At 36.8% G+C, this 8,511-nt stretch overlaps 1 long non-coding RNA gene across 8 annotated transcripts; it reads left to right on the top strand.

Moving 5' to 3' along the window:
- The first annotated feature begins 968 nt into the window (after positions 1 to 968).
- LOC145435906 (uncharacterized) lies at positions 969 to 7,829 on the top strand. 8 transcript variants are annotated; one of them, XR_013914102.1, is made up of 7 exons: positions 983 to 1,121; positions 1,392 to 1,516; positions 2,328 to 2,444; positions 3,044 to 3,150; positions 4,468 to 4,584; positions 4,795 to 4,901; positions 7,594 to 7,829. It is a non-coding gene; the product is annotated as an uncharacterized LOC145435906 (long non-coding RNA). The 8 variants fall into 8 exon arrangements; XR_013914097.1 differs by lacking the exon at positions 983 to 1,121 and having other exon boundaries at positions 1,401 to 1,516; XR_013914101.1 differs by lacking the exon at positions 983 to 1,121 and having other exon boundaries at positions 1,401 to 1,516; positions 2,751 to 3,150.
- The last annotated feature ends 682 nt before the right edge of the window (positions 7,830 to 8,511 follow it).

The following is an 8,511-nucleotide window of genomic DNA, read 5'->3' as shown; positions in this document are numbered from 1 at the left end:
ACTCGTACTTTGGCTGAAATTTCACCCTGTCTACTATAGTGTGACCGATGTATCTCAAGTGTGTGGCAAAAATACGACACATTATGAAGTTGTCACGATACTGGTTTATAATTTCTTTCATGTCACGTCAAATGCACAATTGTACATTGTACGTAGCCTATATGTACAAAATATATCGGGCCTATTCCGCACAACATTAGTGTATAACCACAATATAATGCAGGTTAAGGGTATTTAGAGCTGGGAATACTAGAAGGAGTTAAATTTCAGCCACAAACTTATATGAGCAGTACGCAATATGGGCGTAGCAAGAATTCAAATTAGAATGGAACACCAGGTTACGTCACGGAACAATCATTGAATTGGGCGAAAGAGGGACTAAATTGGGCAAAGTTTCCTGGTTATTTTCATATCTATATTGATGTGTTATTCACTATTTGGTAGCTTTATGAATTGCACACTAAGCCTGACCGACAATTCGCATACAGCTGTCGGATCGTATCAATGGTTCGATCTATGAAGATAAATCTAGTACTGCAAGACTTTTTGAAGCTTATTATGATGCAATCTGCAGCTTCACAGCTATCAAATCCATATTTCCGATAAATCAATTATAGTATACATACAAATATTCCGGAGATCCTTAACTTCCATATAATTATTACATCAGTGAGTCAATTGTCACATCATAATGGAATATACAAACCGTCGTCACCAGAACAGCTGCTGCTATGTTTGGCTACAGCTATGTAAAATGTTTCGTTATATGCCGTATTTCCGCGCTTAAGAGACCAGACTGGCTATCGACTGACCGTATTAGTCGTCGTGAATCTGTGAAGAAAGCCTCTTTCGAGATTGAAAATATCTGGACGGTGAGTCACATTTCGTATCTGTACTATTGTAGTGAAGAACATTTGTTCCGTTGCGTTTCCAGTACAGATCCGATTCCTGTTACTCATTGTCGCAGCTGTACTGAACAGAATTATATGTAGCAAGTTGGAATTTTAAACGTACCGGTAGTGACGATACATTGAATTCACATAAATTGTTGTATCACCAGTACCGATACCAATCTCCAAGACACAGTAGCTCAATGTCTCTAATGGAGATACTGTTGACAGGTCCAGCATTAGCTATGATTATAAACTACGGTAATTTGGGTTTGAGCGACATCGTTTGTAAGTGCATTGAAAAAAAATCGACTCGATTGACGTTATATTGATTACCAAAGCACATCACGACCTGTTTAAGTGTAAAGGGTAGCCTACCACTGACTATGCAGAGCTATGTTTATAGGCCTATCACCCTGTCATTATCACTGAGCTATATACACATTATATATTATGTTATGTTATGGTAGGAAGGTAAACATATTATCTATTCTACTTCAGACTTGCATGGGCAAAGATCGCAAATTTGGGGCTCTTGAAGAATGAAATTATTGATTTCTCATGAGAAAACAAGTGTAACATTCAAACAGCAAAGGGCTGAAGCATATGAAGCAATGGTATCTGAGGTGAGCAATGGACATTTGATGAAAGCTTTCGATCCCCGTAAATTGGGGCCAGTAAATGTTAATGATATTATGACATGGGTGAAAATATGACGATGCTATATTGCTATCACTATGAATATGAGAGACTTGACTAGGAACAGGCTTACCTCATTGAACATATTTTGCAGTGGCCAACTCAGACTATCTGGTAAGAGTATGTGACCCATCAACCAGACTACTTCTTTTGAAACTACTTCTCTGAGTTATGTTCATATATTTATTTTAATTTGAAGCAGCTTGACATGGATTTGACATAGCCACTTCTATATGCTTGTCATTGAGTAGAAATTGACATCTATTGCTTGAGTAGCAATGCGCACTACTGCGGTCAACTCGGTGTGCAACAATGCACGGATTAGCTGGGTCTTCAATGTTTTGACCAATATGAAGAGGCAAACATAGCCTTGCCAAAGTTTATCAAACTATCCTTTCGATCAATATAAACAAATCATAATATATGCACTTCTTGACTCATGATATGACATACACACGATCTGTGCATATGCACAAGTCTGCTTTTTGTTAGATTCAAGGACTGATTGCTATTAGTAGCAGACTCTTACTCTGTGAATGTGAAATCAAATATGTTGTTGGCGAGTAATATACTATGCGTAGGATAGTTACAAAATTGTACTTTAACTCGCTTATTTACAAGCATAAAGCAAGTCAAGGCTACAACATCAGTACACATTTCGGATGTCGTGGACCTTTCGAATCCAAATTGTCAACTAAACGTTTACCGTATGCCTCATGGTTATTTTTTCAATTTTAGGATGATGCTATACAAGCTAATATCATGGAATTTCAACCAAATCGACGTCACATTTAACGGTAGAAGCGTATGCTGCGAAACAGTAAAGGATCGTTATCAAACAGCTTATATTCCAAGGTAATCATTATCATTCAGCTAATTTGCAAATTTCCATGTATAGGCTAAGGCAGTGGTTCCCAACGTGGGCGATATCGCCCCCCAGGGGGCGATTTGGCAGTCTAGGGGAGCGAAAATGACGAAGGGGGCGACAGGGGGGCGAAAATGGACAAAGGGGGCGACGGGGGGCGAAAATAGGAAGGGGCGATAGGGGGGCGATGACGCGTCAAAACGGTTGACCTTTTTTTTTTAGTCAACCCACGGAAATTTAGTTACAAAAGTGTTTCAAATTAGACATCGAGCCGAAAATTTGACCTTTTTTTTTAGTCAACCCGCCGGTGATTACAGTTTGTATGCCCAATTTTCGGTACACAAAATTTTGGGGGCGATGATCGGTGTTGACCTTGAAAAGGGGGCGATGGGTCGAAAAAGGTTGGGAACCACTGGGCTAAGGCAAGTCAAGGTTTCCTAATCAGACCTGTATCTGCGGTCGCTTTGAATCCATTCTGAAAGTCAATATTGCCCAACTAGAAAACGTTTCGTGTTTTGGATTAATACCAAGTAGTCAAATTTAAATCAAGTCCATGCATCTCTTTCTCTGATTATTTTTTAAATTTTAGGATGCTGCTTAAAGACTGCATGCTCCAAGAGCAAGATTATATCACTGGAACTAACCGAGTTTAGGAGTATGCTGCGACAACTGAAAGACTCGTTATCAAGCCAGCAGGTATGACAACTTTGTTAACGACACCTGATGTCAACTTTCGTAGTCGCATATATGAAGTAAACCAAAGCAGAGATGGTCAAAGTTACTAGCGTTGTTACTCAAGTCTATGTAGAAATACCCCGTCAATTTATACTCGATTACAAGTAGATGCAACAGTTCCCAATACAAGTCAAAACTACGTCAAGCGGAAGTAGAATACGAAATGTCGGAAAAATAGTCAAGTATGGTAAGTAGTTTTTCGGAAGTTTGTACTTTGAAAATTGCAATATGAATCTTTGCGACTAATATAAAATTACTAATGGCATATGACACTACTAACAGGAACAATCTTCAAAAATATATTCAGTTATTCCTGGTACAGGTGGTGTTGCTAGACTTGGACAACTAGATATTCTAGTTGTCTAATTATACTAATTGAAGCTATTCTAATTTGTGAAATGTTTCTATGCTCTAATTCTAATTCTAATCGAATTTATGAAATCTTTCTATGGTCTACAGTAATTTTAATTCTAATCTAATGTCTGGGTTTCCTGAAAAGGCTACAGGAGAACTGTAGAATGCGAAACGAGCCAAGCTTGCGGTGCAGTAGGGGTGTTCAAAAATGACTTTTTATTCTCAAATTCTACTCGCTACTTGATAAAATTGTTAGGTTACCTTATTGAAGCTTGCACACTAAATTTGGTTTGATTCCAACCAGCAGCCGCATTGCTACTGGAGAAGAAAGTTTTGTTAATTTATTATATTAAAATGAGTCAAAATTTTCTGTTCACCCATGAAATTGTTGTTTATAAACGATGCCCACCAAATTTGCCACAATTCAAACCAGCCGGAGCGGAGTTACTGATGTCGAAAAATTTGGATTTGAATAAAATAGTATTTACGGTGGGCACAACTGTAATAACTGATTAAAGAATCGGTCACCGTAAAAATACTATTATATTAAAATCCAATATTTTTCAACGGCAATAACTCCACTTCCACTAGTTGGAATTGAGCCAAATCGGTTGAGCAATGTTTCTATAGAAAACCTAACAATTTAATGGGGTGAACAGAAAATTTCAAATCTTCTTTTATTCATTTTCATATAATAAATAAAAAACTTTCTTCTCCTGTAGCAATGCGTCTACTGGTTGGAATCGAACCAAATTTGGCGTGCAGGCTTAAATTAGGTAACCTTACAATTTTATCAAGTAGCCAGTACGATTTGAGAAAAAATCCATTTTTGAAGACCCCCAGCGCACATATCAGATGAGTTTAGAATCCAATCCAAATTGTCAACTAAACGTTTATACCTCATGGTTATTATTTCAATTTTAGGATGCTACTATACAAGATCATGTCAGGGCATTTCAACCAAGTCGACGTTGCATTGAACCATAAAACCGTATGCTGCGAAACAGTGATGGATCGTTATCAAACAGCACATATTGCAAGGTAATCATTAGCATCCAGCTAATTTGCTAATTTCCATGTATAAGGCAAGTCAAGGTTTTCTAATCAGACCTGTATCTGCGGTCGCTTTGAATCCATTCTGAAAGTCAATATTGCCCAACTAGAAAACGTTTCGTGTTTTGCATTAATACCAAGTAGTCAAATTTAAATCAAGTCCATGCATCTCTTTCTCTGATTTTCTTCTAATTTTAGGATGCTGCTTAAAGACTGCATGCTGCAAGAGCAAGATTATATCATAGGAACTAACCGAGTTTAGAAGTTTGCTGCGAAAACTGAAAGACTCGTTATCAAGCCAGCAGGTATGACAACTTTGGTAATGACTAGGGCAATTTTTTTTTACCTAAAACATGGAAGATTTTGATCTGAAAAATCTAAATTTTGACCTTTTTTGACTTAAAAAATCTAAAATTTGACCTAATTTTGACCTCACGTATGCAAATTAGGTGTTTTCGCATATAATGTTAAAATTGTACTACTTATCTTCATTTCTGGTTGGAACTGTCTGTCCTTACAAAGTAGATTGGCCTGAAAAAACGTTTTTGGCTCAAAAACTGACAGATTTTTACATGAAAAACTAGTATTTTAACGAAATCTGGCCCTATGAAGAATTCCAGTATAGTTACATTACGTATTCTGGTCGAAATAATTAAAATTTGTTGTAGCACAACGAAAGATCCTTTCCTACATTCTCGGGTAGAAAGTGTCTGTCCTTACTACATAGCTTGCCAAGAACGGAGAAAGAACGTTCAACAGCAGCATTTGTTGGCTGACAACACTCAAGTTGTGTGCACACTGCTGGTGACAAACCGTGTTGCTTCATTCTGACAATGTTGTCTATATCACAATTTTTAAGCTTGCGCTTCTTGATATAAGAACCATGCAATGTCCAAGCATTCTTGCTTCAGCTAGGATATTGTGGTACGTTGACCATAAAACCATGTCCATATTTGTTTCATTTGACCCTTTATGATTCACAATGAGCAGACGATGGTCCGTTTACAACGGTAGGCCTATAAAGTAGGCTACAAGCTGTAAAATATCAAATGATAAGTTCACCGACAGCGCAAAATCTACGATACAAACGAAATGCAGAGGTCAAAAAATGTTTGACTTTGTAAACAATTTTGACAAATTCTGTAAACAATTTTGACAAATTTTGACCTAACGCTACAATTTTGACCTAATTTTGACTTTTTTTGACATGTCAAAAAAAATTGCCCTAGTAATGACACCTGATGTCAACTTTCCTAGTCGCATCTATGAGGTAAACCAAAGCAGAGATGGTCAAAGTTACCAGCGTTGCTACTCAAGTCGATGTATACATACCAACTTCAATTTATACTCGATTACAAGTAGATGCAACAGTTCCCAATACAAGTCAAAACTACGCCAAGTGGAAGTAGAATACGAAATGTTGGAAAAATAGTTAAGTATGGTACGCAGATTTTCAGAGGATTCTACCTTGAAAATTGCGATATGAATCTTCGCGACTAATATAAAATTACTAATGGCATATGACACTACTAACAGCAAGAATCTTCAAAAATATATTCAGTTATTTCTGATATAGGCGGTGTTGCTAGTATTCTAGTTGTCTAATTATCCTAATTGAAGCTATTCTAATTTGTGAAATGTTTCTATGCTCTAATTCCAATTCTAATCGAATGTATGAAATCTTTCTATGGTCTAATTTTAAGTCTAATCTAATGTCTGGTTTTCCTGGAAATGCTACAGGAGAACTGTATAGTGCGAAACAAGCCAAGCTTGCTGTACAGTAGGGGTGTTAAAAATGAATCTTTATTCTCAAATTCTTCTGGCTACTTGGTAAAATTGTTGGATTACGGAATTGAAGCCTAAACACCAAATTTGGTTCAATTCCAACCAGTAGCCGCATTGCTACAGGAGAAGAAAGGTATTTTATTTATTATTTAAAAATTAGTAAAAAAATTCAAAATTTTCTGTTCACCCATGAAATTGTAAGGTTGTCTATGGAAACGATGCCCAGCAAATTTGCCTCAAATCAAACCAGCCGAAGCGGAGTTATTGATTTCGAAAAATTTGGATTTGAATAAAATAGTATTTACGGTGGGCACAACAGTCATAAATGATTAAAGAATCGTTCACCGTAAATACTATTTTATTCAAATCCAAAATTTTGTGACGGCAATAACTCCGCTTCCACTGGTTGGAATTGAGCCAAATCGGTTGAGCATTGTTGCTATAGACAACCTAACAATTTAATGGGGTGAACAGAAAATTTTAAATCTTTTTTCGTTCATTTTCATATAATAAATAAAAAAACTTTCTTCTCCTGTAGCAATGCGGCTACTGGTTGGAATCAAACCAAATTTGGTGTGCAGGCTTCAATTAGGTAACCTAACAATTTTATCAAGTAGCCAGTAGATTTGAAAGAAAAAGTCATTTTTGAACATCCCTACTGTACAGTAGAAATTTGCTATTCTCATGCTCATAAGATGAACTATGATTTGATGATAACGGAGTTTGATTCAACTTTTGGCGATTTCAGTAATTCTAATTCTAATCTAATTTGAAAAAAACTGTTAGGTAGAATTATAATTTTAATCTAATTTCCAACTGTGTAGCTCAAATTTTAATTCTACTCTAATTCGAAAAAAAACTTGTAGTTGTAATATAATTCCAATCCAATTTGGAAAAAGGGAACGTTTTCTAGTTGTCCAAGTCTGCCTGTTACATGCGGTTTGCATGAAAACTATCCATCAATTTCCATCTTGTCGATGCCTAATTGCCCACACATACAGTGATCGTGTGTGAACATGATTCCTATAGCGGTAAGCTCACCCTATCGGACCACAGTCTGTGCTGCAATTCCTTAGCAAGTGATTTTTTGTAAGTACTTTGTGAAAATATATATACTTTGTAATGGCTTCTATTTTTGTGGTCTTTCATTAAGTTATGCATGTTAGCATATGTGCCTGTTATTTGGGTTGTGAATATGCATTTTGATTTCAGGATGATGCCACAAGTTCTTGCTGAAGATAGTGACTCAGCCTTCGCCGTACAAGAGTGTTTTTCGGAAACCTGGAGGAGGCGACTTCCCAATACTACATGGGCAATGTTCTTCGAGCAGTATTTTCAGTGAATTTTTTTCTCCGTCGCTGGGATCTCTGTTTTTGTTATTTCACGAAATATGTTTCCATTTTATGTTATTATGGTTCAATTGATATCGAATATATGCAATCAAGAAAGTTTATTTGCAATAGCGTGCCATTTGGAAGAAGATGCAGGATTTCAAGTGGGGTGTATATATTGAAATTCCGCCCCTATCAATTCTAATGGCTAGGGTGAGATATCCGATATACACCGCAAGGAATGGGGTGGATTCTGGTCATTCACACCGGCAGGGTTACGTAAGTTCTGTTTTCGTGTACCACCTTTTGGGGTGTGTATAACCACTCTTTTCGCTAAGAGTGTAATATCGGTAGTATGAATAGAAATCCGTTTCACATTTTCCTCAATATCAATGTGGCAATAGTCAGATGCCGAATATACGTTGTCCGGACTGGCCTTGACCATTAAGGCGTAACCATATATTCCCTTGCAATTCCTTGTCGAAATTGTTGGCAAAGCTACGGAAGATATTGATTGTATGGTATTATTATAGCATTTGCTACCTCCAGTTGACACATTTGGTGACGTTAAAAAAGTTAGCATATCCTGCAGTATTGTGACATAATGTGGTCTGAGTCGTCGCTAGGTATCGTGTACACCAGTGGTTCAAAGTATGGGTCGCGACCGAAACATGGGTCGCGAAAGGTGTAATTTAGGGTCGCGACGTTACCAGGTCGATCTTATAATTATAATATATATATATATAATATTTGTTAAATTCCCTGAAACAAATTTATTTTTCTGTGGGTAGTTTGTGCA

Source organism: Botryllus schlosseri, chromosome 3 (assembly GCF_051294905.1).
Source record: "Botryllus schlosseri isolate E-star chromosome 3, Bs_hap1, whole genome shotgun sequence".
Taxonomy (NCBI): domain Eukaryota; kingdom Metazoa; phylum Chordata; class Ascidiacea; order Stolidobranchia; family Styelidae; genus Botryllus; species Botryllus schlosseri.
The sequence above is the reverse complement of the archived record's forward strand: the minus strand, read 5'-3'. Positions and strand labels throughout refer to the sequence as shown.